Source organism: Eumetopias jubatus, unplaced genomic scaffold (genome assembly GCF_037043125.1).
Source record: "Eumetopias jubatus isolate StellerSeaLion01/CBP00866 unplaced genomic scaffold, mEumJub1_p1.0 scaffold_10, whole genome shotgun sequence".
Lineage (NCBI taxonomy): Eukaryota > Metazoa > Chordata > Mammalia > Carnivora > Otariidae > Eumetopias > Eumetopias jubatus.
This window is the reverse complement of record NW_028274816.1, coordinates 31,209,034-31,224,854: the sequence shown is the minus strand read 5'-3', so window position 1 is coordinate 31,224,854 and position 15,821 is coordinate 31,209,034. Positions and strand designations below refer to the sequence as shown.

At 43.3% G+C, this 15,821-nt stretch overlaps 1 protein-coding gene across 1 annotated transcript in view; it reads right to left on the bottom strand.

Moving 5' to 3' along the window:
- Positions 1-15,821, bottom strand: part of WWOX (WW domain containing oxidoreductase) — a 922,682-nt gene that overhangs the window by 334,192 nt on the left and 572,669 nt on the right. The gene's annotated exons all lie outside the window — the stretch shown is intronic.

Below are 15,821 nucleotides of genomic sequence, written 5' to 3'. Positions count from 1 at the left end.
TACAGGTACTGATACCAAAGTAAGAGCAGAAGAGATAGATCAACCTATCCAGGAAGATGCAGACCCAGGGTTGAGCTGAGGACTTACTGCTTCAAAGGCCTGAGCCCTGAATCATCATCGGAGATGCCCCCAAGCTTCCCCTGAGGGATGAAAATGCTCGGGGCTTGTGGTCCTCAAGCACAAAGAGGTCACCGCAGCCATTTAATGACATCAATAAACAGGGGCTGATTGGCCCCCTCACTACAACTTGCCTGCTGAGTTTGGCTCATTTTGCCTGGGAACCAGAAGGCTGAGAAGATGCAGGAAGGAGATGAGCCCTGGGCCAGCCAAGTGAGTAGGAATGAACAAGAGTAAATGCTCGCGGAGGGAGCAATGAGCGCCGTGGGACTAGGGCAGTGCTGAGTTCCTCACCCACTCCCCTTTCCACGTAATTATCACAACAGCCCTCCATCCGAGCAGAGCACACCGAGGTTTACAGAGATTAGGTGACTTGCTCAGGGACATTCTACTTAGGAACCGGTCTGCCAGCCCGGGCTTCTCGACTCCTGATCTTATCCCACACATTTAAGCTTCGCTTTAGACTCCCTCTCCCCATGCTAATGCATTTCTGCCAGGATTCTCACTTAGACATAAGCAAACTTTGCAATTAAGAGTGAGTGGGTCCATTTTGGAGAAGCAGAAACTAAGGCCCCACACAGTTACTGTGTTGGCCGGAAAGCTAGTTACACAGTAGAGACAACACTCAAACCCAGGTCTGCCTTGTTGCAGGGCTTTCTACTGTACTTCAAGGCCTGGATCAACCAGGGTTCCAGAACAGCTCACACCAGTCCTACCCCAAACAGGAGAGCTGTGTGTGCTGGAGGAGGTGATGGTTTGAGGCGGCTGAGGCAGGGCAGGAACTGGAAAGTAGATGGACACTGATGTGTGGCCCAGGGCTCCCTTCCAGGAAGGCCTGCGGCCTTCGGCTGCCAACCCCTCCAGGGATGTCTGACCTGCACGGAGTCACACCCTCCCTGGGGCGGTTTGCCCAACAACTAGTCAAGGCACGGGTCCAGAGGCCTAGCTATGTTAGCCCAATGGTGGTTACCACTGTGATGGGCCCTTTTAGCACGGGAGCTCTCCTTGAGGTCAGCTGAGATTCTCATCCAGCTGCCTGTCAGCTAGACTTTTCCCACTGCCCACGCCAGCTTCATTCCACGGCCAATGACCCTAAAAAAAATTTCTGCAGGATACACCTCCCTTCAGAGTCAGCTCCCTGGAAAGCTCAATGAGAGGGGTCTTCATTTCTAAAGAAAACTGTCTAGTCTGATAAGAAGGCTTGGCCTGGGTGATCGGAATGTCCGGAGACCCTTTTTCATCCAAAGAAGGTGGAGAAGCATGCCTCTGAGGAACAGAAAGGGTTGGGGCCTGGGAGCTCCTGCGAGTTTCAGAGGGAGCCGGGAAGAGACAGAGCATGTCTGAGCAGGACCCACTTGCCTACGCACCAAAGCCTCATCCCCGACGCCCACAAGTGCAGGACGAAACAGGGGCTAAACTTGAACTTCTCTGTTGACATAATTAGTGCTGGCATCAGGCAGGAGATTTTGTAGCCAACTTGGCGTGGGTTCGTGAGTTTTGATTGGCAAATTTGAAGCCAAGTTCAGCCAAGTTCTGTATCTATTTTGCACTGTGCCTTATGCGCAACTAAAGAAGCCAACTCTTTCGATAGATTTTCAGTTTTATGGTTGTTGGTAGCTGAAGATATTAGCTCTTTAAGTGGACAAATGCTTCTGGCAGCCCAGGCTGCACTAGGAAGGGGAGAAATGCCTTCGGGTTCCTCTGAAAATTAATGTAATAAGATGCATTAATCAGAATTCTATCAAGTCTACACACTTGGCCTGGGCTTAAGAGGCAATACTTTGAAATTGCAGTTGGCTAAGCTTCCCTATTCTTTGCAAATCAGAGTTGGGAAAAAAAAAAATGTAGCAGAGTTAATGTTTAAGAAAAACTAGCAATGGGAAAAAGGCTTGAGCAACTTTTAATTCCTTAGCTCCAGTAGGGGCTGCGGAGGTGATGGACAATTTGACTTTTGCATTTCCACACAGTTACTTCTGGCTGGGATCAGAGACAGTTGGTCAGACCCCCGGCAGCTCAGGACCCGTTTGGGCAATGGCTTGGGCCCAAGTTATTTACTTGTTCATTTTTGGCTAATAATAACTTTCTTCGGGACTTGCGATGGAATCTTGGCTCTTGCTTGCCTTCAGATGTTTATAACCAGGTGATGAGAAATTTCGAAGCTAAAACAGGTTACAGAGATGAGCGTCTTGGCACTGCGTGACTTTTGACTTAAGGATTACCTTCTCAGGAAACCAAAAACACTGAGCCACAAAATCAGAGCCAGTAATAGTTTCTTCATAAGGCCTGTGCACTTTTAGGTGACACCATACATTTTAAAGTGACATAACAGTGCCCTGAATATGGTACTACAATTGGTTGTGCTTTTAACGTGAGACAGCTACATCTGTATTTACTATTATAATTCAGTACCCAAGAGATGAATATTTTTAAAGACAAAGGGCCAGGCTTTTGTGGAAACATTTTCCCCCTTGTATCAAAAAAAAAAAAAAAAAAAAAGTGGCTCCTTCTTGTCTGGTAGACTTCAGTAATTGGCAGGATTTTGAGTAAGCTCTTTTAAGAGCCCTCTGTTTCTATTTTCACATTAAACACACTTGCAATATCTATTAAAAGCACAAATACTGAAGCACACACCAAGACTATCAATGAGCTTACATCTGGAGTCCTCAATCTATCAGAAGTGAAGTGAGCATTCATAGAGTTTTATTTCTTGGGGAATTCACATGTTGGAAGAGAACAGGGTACCCTCTTTCTCCTGCCTTCTGGACCTGGCCAGTGTCCCATACTTTACATCAATTCCATATCCGAGGGCTTATCAGAAGGGGTCAAGTTCAGGATTTGATTAAAACAACAAATACTGGATTCTGCCTTCATCTCGAGGAGTATTTCCATTAAAGCCTGGGGGATTCCACAGGCGAAAGGCAGAACAGACACATAATTCCACCATGTTCTGGCTGGGACCCCGTGGCCTTATAATTCTAGGATGATTGAGCAATATCCCAGGAAGGACACACAAGGCCACCCAGGGGACTTGGGAACATCTATTTGGGAAAGAGCCTCTGAGCCCTGAAGAGATCTTCAAAGTCATTCTCAAGGTTATGTCTGAGCATAGATGGGGCCAGATCTGAGTGTGGACTTGTAGGCAGCCAAGCAGCAGGATGAGAGGTCTGCCGGCAACTGCCCTTGGCCTCGGCCTGAAAGTTGCACATTTAGCTCTTTAGCTCCTTTCCAGATTTTGTTAAAAGAATAGGAAACAAAGAAGGATCAAAGCCCAGGGGAAGAAAAAGGAGCCATAACTCAATGGAAGTCTTCCTTCACAGTTTCCCCTGCCCCATAAATGTGTTTTGCATGAAAGTGTATGCACTGGGCAAGAAGAGAGCTGTGGTCTGAGATTTTATACCCTATCTATGGGCCGGGGTCCTGGCAAGATACAGATGGCACACTCAAAATGGGTAATTTGAGGAGTATTTAATAAAGGCGCTACTGGCCAGGATCAGCATGGGGTCTAAGGAAGCAGTGAGGTGTTGTGTAGTGACCTGGGGTTTGTAACAGAAGGAAGAGCTCCCTGCCCTTGCCAGCTGAACAGAGGGAACCTGCTATGGAGTGAGGCTGTCCACCCCTGCCCTGCAGGGAGCATGCCTGGGGAGTGAATAGCATAACCCTGCTTTGTTCTGAATTCCTGTGGGTGCATGCCCATCACTGGTAAATGCAACCTGAGCGTGAGAGACCAAGAGTCCACTGAGGTCAGCCTCCCAGGACACGGGGGCAGGGTAGGAGGGACCCAAAGGGACGAAGATAAATAGTGCACAAACTGCACAATCCCTCTAGAGAGGGGCTTAAGGGGCCTTGAGAACCCGACTGTCAAGGCAAATGAGAGGTCAAGTACCCATGTTTCCCCAACTCCAACCAAGAGAACCTGGCTATAATAGTTATACCGTTGCTCCTTGAACAACACGGGGGTTAGGGGTTCCAAACACACCACCCCTGCTGCAGTGGAAAACCCGCATACAACTTTCCTCTCTCAAAACATAACTACTTAATAGCATACTGTTGACCAAAAGGTCCTACCAATATAACATAAGCAGTTAATTAACAGGTCTTTTGTGTATGTATTATACGCTGTATTCTTAGAACAAAGTAAGCTAGAGAGAAGAAAATGTTATTAAGAAAATCATAAGAAAGAGAAAATACATTTTCAGTACTGTACTGTGTTTATGGAAAAATTCCGTGTATCAGTGGACCCACACAGTTCAAATCAGAGTCATTCAAGGGTCAACTGTGTTGGCATGCCACGTTAGGTGTTATGTGAAGGTACAGCTCTCTTCCCAGAAAGATCTCACTTGGAAACCCCTAGCCTAGATGTTCTCTCTGGTTTCTTCCAGGTCTGCTGTGCAGGATTACACAGGAAGAACCGGATGTAATCCACAGGGCACACATCTCAAAATCCTGAATGTTAGCAAAGAGCACTGACACCTTCCACCCAAACCATGGTGACAGCACCTTTTGTTTTGTGGAAAAGACAACGTTTTGAAGAAGAGGTTTATTTTAATTTTTTTATCAAGACAGGTCATGTCTTGGTAGTTTTATTGGACAGTGGGGCACATGGGATCGAAAGATTAGAGAAAAAAAGATAGGACAGTTTTTAAACACCGCTCTGTTGAACTAACATAGAAAAAGGCAGATTCATTTTAAGATTTCTAGGGAAAAGGAGGTATGTCGACGGGAAGATGAAAAGGAGGAAGAGGGGCAGTGGAAACCAAACTCCACAAAGATGAAAAAACTATCGTCTTAAGAACACACAAAATGAAGGCACATGATTTGGCTGACCTTCTCCAGGAGGAAGGGCTGGAATGGCTTCCCAGGAACTGGCTCCACTGGCCGACAGGAGTGGGCAGGAGTGGGTCTCGAGAGTTCGGCTACCTTCTGTGACGCACTCTGTCGGGCAGGGGAACCTTCGGCTACTGTGCCAGGCGGTGTTATCAAGTGCAGACATTCCATCAGGAAGACAAAAAGAAAACTCTCCAAAGAAAACAACAGGTACCAGCGCCGAGGGAGATGCAATATCACCTGCAGATTGCGGGGTGGAGCAGGCCAGCCTGGGAAAGGCTGGAATCGGGGCTCTGCCTTTTCTAATATAGATTAATGACTTGCTCAGGCTAGCAGCTACGAACTTGCCAAATGTGCTGACCGCCCGAAATTAGCAAAGGTGGTGGCCATGGAAGGAAGGGAGAAAAGAAAGTGAGGGGAGCCTGAAAGTGCCTCACTCATCCTGGCCTGACATACGACAAATAAAATTAACGGCGACAAAGAGAGAGAAACAAGTGTCAGGCAGCAGAAAACAAACTCCGAATGAGTATGATTGATCTCGAAGGGGCCTTCTGTTGCTGTTGATAAGACCCTGGGATTACAACAAACACACGTGCTCACACAGCAAGCCCCACACGCAGCGCACTTACGTATGCACAGTGCCGAGCCAGGCACGGCAGAGTAACACGGGCAAAATTAGATCGCTTTTAACCAGGACAAAATGCATGTCCCCAGAAGTCAGAATAGATTATCCTGGACGGTGGCAAAACTCAGTTCAAGTATCTCACTCCATTCTGGTCACCACCTTATAGAAATGTTATGCATCGAACACTTGAATGGTATTAGGAAAAGCATGGATGCTGATTCTCAGACTTGAAAGTCTGAGTGTTCATAAAAGGGCTATGTACATATAGGTCAGGCGGCAAGAAAAAAGAAAGGAAAGGGAAAAAAATTCAGTGAAAATTATTTAGGGCTTGCGATACCTATGTGAGGTGGATGACTCTATGTCAGCAAAAGAGCAAAAGTCAGAAGCAATATTAAAGGTAAATTTGAGCAGCTGAATATTTTTTTTCTGAAAAAAACCTAAATATCAACTAATTATGGGGGGGGAGATGTATATACAAGTTGCAACAACAACAAAAAACAAGCAAAAAAAGTATCTCAGTGTTCTCCTATAACATAATGGAAACAATAGAATTCTGTATAAATTTAAAAGGAAACAAAAAAATGTAAAAGAAATTAAAAAGGAAAGGAGAGAAAGAAAGAAGGGTAGCAGATACAGTGGACATACACTATGACAGTTTCTAAATGGCACTCTAAGAACAATATACTAGTAAATATATTTCCTACCAGTAGCAAATTCAACCCAGAGAGTCTATGAATCAGGAGAGCACAGAAGATGAGGAATTAATCGACAATTGTGGGATTCTTTAAGATTTACCTGTATGTGTACGTTCTGAGTATGTGTTTACACACAGGTATGTGCCAACTCAGAGCACCACAGAGCACTAGTTGTCCCAGACTGTGAGTGACCCAAGTCCCTCCAGCCTCATTTAATTGGTTGTTCACATGCATTCCGGGGCAGGTCAAAAGACAAGAGAAGTCAAATCTTCCCCCCTTAGCTCACTGCATGCCTGTCCCTTTCTTTGCCATTCTCTGGAACGCGGCAGAAGTTCCTGAAAAATCAGGGAAGGCTCTTGATGTGCCCCAAGTTCGCCAGCAAAGCTTCCGGTGTCAGAAGCCCATGCTCTGCTGGTGATATTTTCCGTGTCTGCATGTCCATGCAGCAGTACCGTCTCTCCTGGCATTATGACAAAATGACGGAGCATTTGTCTTTTTGGATCTTGTGCTGTCGTTTGTCTTTTTCTATGGAGTTCTTTTTTTCTCCTCCATAAGATGATTTGTCTCAAAAAGAAAAGTCTTAATATAGTTATTCCTTCAGAGGAAAGCAAATCTAGTTTATATCCCCGTGTTCTTCCACACGTGATATTATGGGCCACTTGGGTCGGGATTAGGCAAGTCGGACAATTAGAACTGAATGTCCTGTTCGGCAGACAAGCGTACTCAGAAGGATTGGTGCAAGGTACAATTCCCCACTGCTGCAGAGTCTGTCCAGGCAATCGTGGTGGAACTGAGTGAAAGACACTTTAATCACTTGTTGACTGATTTGGCTAACAAATATGCCTCCAGGAGTCCCAGGTGACAATGGGGGTTCCCTGATACGTCCTGGGGATGTTTTCTCTGCCAGCATGTCATGTTTGATGGCTTATTAGGAACTGCCAGTGTGCTGCTGTTTTCTGATGTGGGAAACAATGGTGGCTATTTGGGGGACACGTAACTATATCAGCTTACCCTATGTGGCGAGGCGTGCAATTGGGCAGAACCTTTTCTAATTCTGAGGTTAGCTGCCATTTACTGAATCTAGGTGGAGACTGCAAATCAGTGGGGAATAAAACTATGTTCTGCTAGGAATTTCTTGAGGATCTCAGCAGTTTTGAAAACATAGGGCAGTGAGCCCCCGCAGCTCTGAAGGAGAGTATCAAAGGGCCGCCTAATACAACAGTGTTGGGGCTGTTCTTCCCACTACTCTCAGGTCTCTGGTTAAGGGCTTTGGAGATTTGTATAAGGGGCTGAGAGATTACCTGGAAGCAAAGGAAATGAGACCTTAACTCTTTCCTTCTGGAGGATCCCTGTTCTTAAGGCTTTTCTAGTGCTATGAGATTTGCTAGATAAACAGAATACTAAGGGTCCTCAAGGAAGACCCTTGAGGGAGGTGAGTGTGGACTGCTGATCCAGGGGAAGAGGGAAAGTTTATGGGCACATGTGACTGAGCTACCCCATGTGGTGGTCATCCCTTGAGAACAGTGACCCAATAGCTTTACAAGAGCTCCTATATGGATGCATAAAGGGCAACACCATCCTCCCTCTCCTTCCTTTCCAACTAAGTTTTAAGAACCTGTCATCACACTCACAGGGACAAATGAAGCCAAGGCAGCCTGCTAAGCAGATCCATTTGTTCCCTTACTGGAAGGCAGTGCAAGTAGACAGAGCCCTTGTGTACTGGATTAAATCTCTGAAATTATTTAAAAAAAGAAATGATGGGAGGAATGAAAGAAAAGAGGCATCAAAGAGAAAAGCTGGACTTCCACCTAACTAGGGGCAAGAAGAAGGTGGGGAAGGACAGCGGCAGGGGGCACCCGAGTAGCTGGGGCAGAGGGACGGGCTTTAATTATTAGCCTGTAAGTTAAGGACATTTTATCTTAGTTGTACCCGCTGGGGAAGCAAATCACATCAAATACAATAAATATATTTTCATTAAAAAAAAAATTGATGTTTTGGGGGGGTACCTGGCTGGCTCAGTTGGTAGAGCATGCAACTCTTGATCTTGGGGTTGTGAGTTCGAGTTCCACAGTGGGTGTAGAGGCTACTTAAAAATTTTTTTTAAACTTAAAAAAAAAATGTTTTCCTCCCCAGACTACTGTGGTGGATTTTTTTTTTTTTTTTTTTTTTTTAGATCTCCCTTGGTTTCACTTTGGTTTCTGTTCCTCCCTTCCCCCACAAAATTTCTAAAAACATTCTGCTCTGACATCCATTCCAAGTAATAGGACACATGGTCCAAAGCAAACCATCCAGGAAAAGCATTTGTACATTTTCTCATCTGACTTATGATTGTCTCTGAAAAGGGAACAAGGTGGGAGGGATGGAGAGAACTTGCTCTCTCCACTCGGAACACCATGTATCCTCAGTGCTTCATGGCATCCGTAGCTCATTAGCTACAGTTAGTACGAATCTTGTGACCTGTGGGGCCATAAAACTCCCCATAATAATTCATCAGGTCCTGAGAGTTCCCCTAAGTACATTCAGATCAAGTGCATGACATTTCCCCCTAATGGTGGTACTGGCTAATGGCCTAACAGAATTTAGATGGCTCCACCAAGCCACGCAATTGTATTACATAAGTTCAAACGAGTGGCTATCATTGGGGTTGATGGGTGGACTCAGAATAGCAGTTTAGGCTAGTGGTCAAGACCACACACAAGAGCCCTGCGAAAATTAAACTCTTAGAACATCAGTTTACTCATCTTTCAATTAGGGACATTAATACTGACTGCTTAGGTCTGGGCTGAGGATTCTATGGGCTCAGGAAATTAGACATGCTAGCTTATTTTTCTGTTGGAGACTATGTTGAAATTAATGATGTACTGAAGAAGAAACCCCTGCTTCCTACATCCATGAACATAGTCTCCTTTCCCCAGTGGTTGTACCCTCTCCTACTATAAGAACACCTTTAATGACATCAGAAATTCAGACACCCACACTCTTTGTAACCACTGACTGTGTAAATACATAATGATTGAATACTACTATGCACTCCCTAACACTCTAAAATGATTTCTCTTTACCCATCACAATAGCATTTTCCCACATTTGAAAACCATTGGCACCTACATAAAGACCTATTATTTATTCCATCTAGAATACCATACTCGCAGCATATATAGATTTAAAGAAACCACAGAGTAACTCCGCAGTCCAGAGGGGTGAAGCATTGCTCTTAAGGAAGACTGTAGGTCTGGACTCGTTGAGGGTGTCTAAGGAGGAAGACATAGAAAGGTTGGCAGAGGAAAGGACACTGAGGCTGGATGTCATGGGCACTAAGAAGAAGGTGACAGGGGTCGGGGGTACTTGCTGTAGGGAGTTCCATCAGTTGGGCCATGCCCTAGAAGGTTCTCCAAATAGGGTAAGGGGATGCCTTTGGGCATCAGGACTTTGGGAGAAGATAAAACATTTGAGCTGGTTGACTTTAATCCAAATGAAGATGGGAAGAAGAAAATGGAGAACCAACCTATAAGGCAGTGCTGCCCAAGTAAACTTTTTGCAATGATGAAAATGTTCTGTGGTGAGCTGTCCAATACAGTAGCCGAGTACAGCTTCCGAACACTCAAAATGTGGTCAGTGTGACTGGAGTAGTGACTTTTTAAAAATTCATATAATTTAAATTCATTTAACTTTAAATAACTACATGTGGCTACTAGCTACCATATTAGACAGCATGGCTCTGAAGTTTGCTCAGGCCTGTTTAAAGAGATCCTGATTATATAATAGCAAGGAGTTCCCTCTTTCTGAGAATCAGCTAATGGCTGATAAAGGCTGGAACCTTTCAACCTAAGGAAATATGTCTCTGTAGAAGCCATAAAATCCTCCTAGGTGAAACTGAGTTGCTTTATCCCATGGCCCCTGCTTTTGCCACATTTGAATCAAGTTTAAGCCACTCTTATTAATTAGAAACGGTAAAAGCAAAAACATTTAAAATAAACCCGAGCCCTGGATGTTAAATCTGTCATTTTTTACATGGCCTCATGATTCAACGATTAATGGACCTTAAAACAATCATAAAACATCAAGGCCCTTGCTCAAGCTGAGAAGAACAAGAATAGCTTTACTTCTGCTCCGGTCTTCTTGTTTTAAATTCATTGGGTGTCACCAAGCTCTGTAAACACTTTTAAGTATTTTGACATTGTGGTATGAGATGCTGTTAATCTGTTTCCTCCCTGACCTTCATTGGCCAGCAGCATGTTGCGACTCAGAGGAAAATTCATGAAAAACAGCAAGGATGTACTCAGTGACACAGATTAGGATACAATAAAACTAAATAATGGCTATAATGTACCAATTCAGATTCAATAAACTAACTCACCAAAGATTTATTGAGCATCCAGTCTGTACGAGGCACTCGGTGGACACTTGCCCATATAACACATTTTATTTGCACAATCCTCAGCACAAACACACAGGGCCAGCATCAGTGTCCCCATTTTATAGATGAGCACACTGAGGTCCAATCATGCAGTTAGTAATGGGTGGAAGTGGGATTCAAAACCAGGTTTTCTGACTCCTGAATAACACTTCTTTTTCCAGTGTGCCACTTCAGGATATAAACCTTTTGCTTATGATCTGTGGCAGATTATATTTTTCAGAAAGGGCCATGGCAATATTTCCAGTCCCACATTCCCTCCCAGAACCCTTTCATTGCCCCATCAAGAGGTGGGGTCTATTTCCTCTCCCTGCACACCTGGGAAGCCCTGTGTGACCGCATGCACAAACAGAATGCAGAAAAACCAATGCTGTGTGACTTCTCTGGCTAGGTCGTAAAGAGCAACACAGATAAGTGTAGCTCTCTCTCGGGACACTGACTCTGGAATCCAGCTGCCATATTGTGAGGAAGACCCAGCTGCCATATTGTGAAGAAGTGCAGGTGTTCTAGCCAATAGTCAGGATCAACCTCAGATTCATCCCTGAACAATGCTCAGATGAACCCCCTCACAACCCTCCACCCCCGGTTTATAAGCTGCCTCATTTGACGCTGATGCTGTTTCTTCCAGCCCTGCCGAAACCACAGATTCATGAACAACGTAAATGTTGTCATTTTAAACCACTAAGTTTTGGTGTGGTTTGTTATGCAACAATAGTCACTGGAAACTGGTCAAACTTTAATCAAACTCTATAGAATAGGCAAGTGCTTTAATTCCCTCATCAAAGATATCCAACAGCTAGATAATGCGTTCCCATGAAAGAAATCCTGAGAGGAAAAAGATAAAGGCTTGGCTATGGAGAGACACTAAGAATTTGGAAGGCTTATTATACGAGGGAATTGAATGGAACATTTGAAGGAAAAGAAAACAGAATGCCTAATGAATATACCAGAAAGTTTAGATTTATGGGATTGTACATTTATTGCTTTGACTGCTAAGATCTATCTAGAGCCTCAAGTGGCTTTGGACTCATTTCCTAGTTTGGCTCTCAAAGACTTCGTGGCTTAAGTAGATCTTCTACTTCTGTCTCCTGGGGGTATGGGATGGTACTGGGTTTATTCCACAATGTTCAGAAGATGGGAAAAATATTGCCAGGATGCTAGAAAGGGGACACGCGGGACCTGACAAGGCAGGAAAACATCTTACTCATTTCTATATTCACAAATTTTGGCACCGTCCCTGACGATTTTTAAGAGGAACTGAAAGAAAAACTGGATATCCTCATGGAGATGTGGTCAAATTGTTAAAGAAGGTTGGTAGAGCATGACGATGACTTCTATTTGACACTTAACACGTTTCACCAAAGTGAGAGGTTATTTACGTCTTAGCAACGAATCACCTAAAATCCAACATGGAACTTACCATTTTCTATACACCCTCAAGGTGGCTCCTGTGTTTGAGTGCTCAGAGGTACTGGCTAACTAATCAGGCACCCCACCGCCCTCAAATACATTTTTCCTTTCCTGGTTAAGATTCCTCTGCCTATCTTAAAATTTTTACAGTCTATTTCTTAAACTTTGATGTCTTGGTAGTAATGTTCTTAACTTCCACTGATATGACCATAAACACACATATATCTTTATTTTTAAGATGTGTTGCAAATGTCAGGAGAAAGCGACATTTTGTATGAGCTTTCCACATACAGATGAAAACCACCCACAGTTATCAGGAGCAATACTTAAATCTTACAGGAGCTGGTATTTTTGAAGAAATTTAGATTAATTGGGCTGCTTTTAAAACCTGTAATACTGCCATGGTTACATCTTTAGAGTCACAGAATGCCTAAGGTATAAACAGGATTTTTTTCTTTTTATTGATGGCTGTGAATTTTCTGTGCGCACCTGTACTAGCAAGGTAACTTTTGCTATAAACAGCATTTTTAAATTATCGCATAAAAAACTATCAAGCACTAAATTAGAAAAAAACAGAAATTCGAAAGTGATAGTTAAATTTATGAAGCAGTTCTGCTACACTCAAAGGCTCACTGCTTGACATGTAAAAAATTTTGAGCTGCGTGTAAGGCCTGAGTATGAATTTGTCTCCAGTGGGGGAACCATAACCCACACCAAGCTCCAAATGAGAGCCACATGCAGAACATATGCGCTTTGGATGTGCGCTTGTTTGCATGACTAATGGTGATAATATTAAAAGTCTTTTCTCATCATTTCAATTCTTTCATTTTTTATTTTTTTTTATTTGGCTGAGTGCCTTTTTTGCTACCTCCAAGAGCTGTTAATTTTGCTCGCTGCTGAGCAAAAGTCAAAGTCAGAGTCTAAACAGCTTGTAATGAGTTTTCAATGGCCCATCTCAATGAAATTGAGGGCAAAGACCAGCCAGCTCAGGCAATGTCAGCCCTCGGAATTTATTAGTGAGGGCGAGTAGTGTTGGGGGGAAGGCGCAGAGGAGGGACAGAAACTCCTGAGCTCTTCAAGAGGAGCCCGGCCCTTATTAAAAATCGGTGACAGCAGACTGTTCCAGGCCGGACACACAATATCAGACCCATCTGCCATCAACCTCCACTGGTGCAGGGTCACACTTGGATGGGGAATGAAGGAGAGAGAAGTCTCTTGCAAGAAGGAAGAGTTTCCAGCTCACTGGGGATGTGGATGTGGTTATGCTGACCCCTCATGTCCATCACTCCACAGAGAAGGAGGTTCTCCTCCCCTTCTCCATATCCTCCGCATACGACCTGCACATGAGTGTGCACACACACGTGCGAACACACACACGAACCTCAATCTGCTAATGGCCATTTAGACAAACCGGGGCAGTATTCAATTTTCCAGTTCTGACTTTTATTTGTTCAATTCTGTGTGAATTTCTCCGTTGTACACGTTTCCTACAGATCCCTTATGATTTTACTTCCAGGAATATCCTTTAAAACCACACAATGTTTTCCTGCACAAGTGCAAAATCTCCATATAAAACAGAATTCTGCATGAGCCTGACAAACAAATTCTACACTAGAGAGTAGAGATCAACTTGACAATAGCTTCTTTGGCCCCAAGAAATGTACCATAAAGCCACTAAAATAATACACTTGAGCAAGGTGCTGGTCTGAGGGGGTAAAAAAAGGTCTTATTTCTGCACAGCCACACATTTTTACATTAGGAGGGAACTGTGGAGTATGTGCTAAGGCTGCGAATGGAATAAATTAGGACTGTTGGATCGTCTAAGTTGGGTTTTACATAATTAATATATATATTAATATTACTTATATTGATTGATATTGATATTAAATTGATATTGAAATTAAATGGATATTAAATTATAATGGATATTTCTATTGAATTATATTTTGATGCTGATATTAATATTAAATTATAATTGACTCCAGTATATTTTTTATGGAGCACCTACTACATGCCAGCCCCAGTGCTAAGCACCGGGAACACCAGGGCAGGCCTGGTGATGGAGGTCAGCTCATCTTTCTCACCACTGATTTATTTCCTCAACCATTTGTTGTCCACTGATTCACTACTGAATAATTACAGTCACAAAAATCCACTAAGTACGTGCTAAGAATGAAGATATGGACTGGGTTCAGGGGGGAAACTGCATGGTCTCCATCCTCAACTAACTTAGACTCCAGAGGCACAGAAAATTCCAGATTAACATAGTGGATTTCCAAAGCCTTCTACTAGTTGCTATTTATTTATACACTTGTTCTCCCAGTATTCACCTTATTCCTTTCACTCGTCCACTTGCATTCATAGAACTACCCTCTTTTGTGCACCAGCTCATGTCCCTTCCCATGAAGGGAAGGGAAATTCAACATACCTCGAATGTCTCATACAAAGTCTATATAAAGAATGAGTCTGTATGCATTCAACAAATAGCCAAAAAAAAAAAAAAAAAAGTTGCGCTTTGTGTTTAATATAGCTATATATTTAAAAAGCATGTATGATCCAAGAATGAGAATTACTCATGGGCATATCCATAGTCATTTTCACAATGACCATCTTGCTAATAACAACACTAAGAAGAGGCAGCAGCAGAAGCAATTACTCTGTGCCAGACTTCGTGATAGGTTGTTTACATGCATTATCTCATTAAATTCTCATTTAACCTGCAAGTCTGGTACTATTTTTATCCCATTTTGCTGATAAAAGGTTGATAGAGGTTAAGTGATTTCCTCCAAATCACAAGACCAGTGCATTTCAGATCAGGGGAATCTGACTTCAAAAATCTATGAAAAAACAAAACCCTTGTTTAGATCATAAATCCCACACAGCTTTAGTCTTTGAATCAAAAACTGAAAAGTCTTTTATCTGAAAATGAAATGTAATTGATCCATACACAATAAGGAGAGGGACTAAGGGTGTGTGCGTGAGCTGGAAAGAGGTCTCTCTCCAAAACTCACCACTGCCAACTTTAAAACTCCTTGTTCAGAAACAAAGTGAAGGGGAGCAAACCGCCCCACGCCCAACACACACAATAAGTACCAAATTCCTTATCAGCTTCAACCGCATTCAAATGATGGGGGCGTAAATAACTTCACTGGAAGTTAAAATGCCAACAGTTCTTAAAGAATAAGAACAAGGGGGAATTACACACCCAATTACCCAGAAAACTGCACCATGGAAGACAGAAACTATTTCATAGGCAATAGTCATGCCTACAAATGTTGTATTTTATAAAACTTCCCTAACACAGCTTGCTGCTTAATGTTTTATATTGGGGAACAGCTCGCCACAACTTTCTAAACACCAGTTTATTTGTTGACGAAGAAAATGAGGCAACTGAGTGCAGAGGAGAAAATGTAATCTATAGGGAAGTTTGCTATGGTTACAACAAGCCTGATACAGACTAGACACACAGACCATTTGGGTTTTTGAATAATTCTCTCATTCTGAAAAGTGGTCTGAAATTAAGAGAGCTTCCACATGAACCCCCTCAAATATCTGCAGTTTAATCTTTGTGGTGTCTAGCTTCCCCATTGGTCCTCAGGTGATGTTGCAAACCTTTTAGCAAAGGAAGGGAATGACAAATCCTATCAGGGAGGACAGTCTCTGCATGGCAATGACTGTCAAGGGCTAATTTTGATCTCCCAGGCTTACACCTCTTCCCCAGCCCTCCAAATTCTTA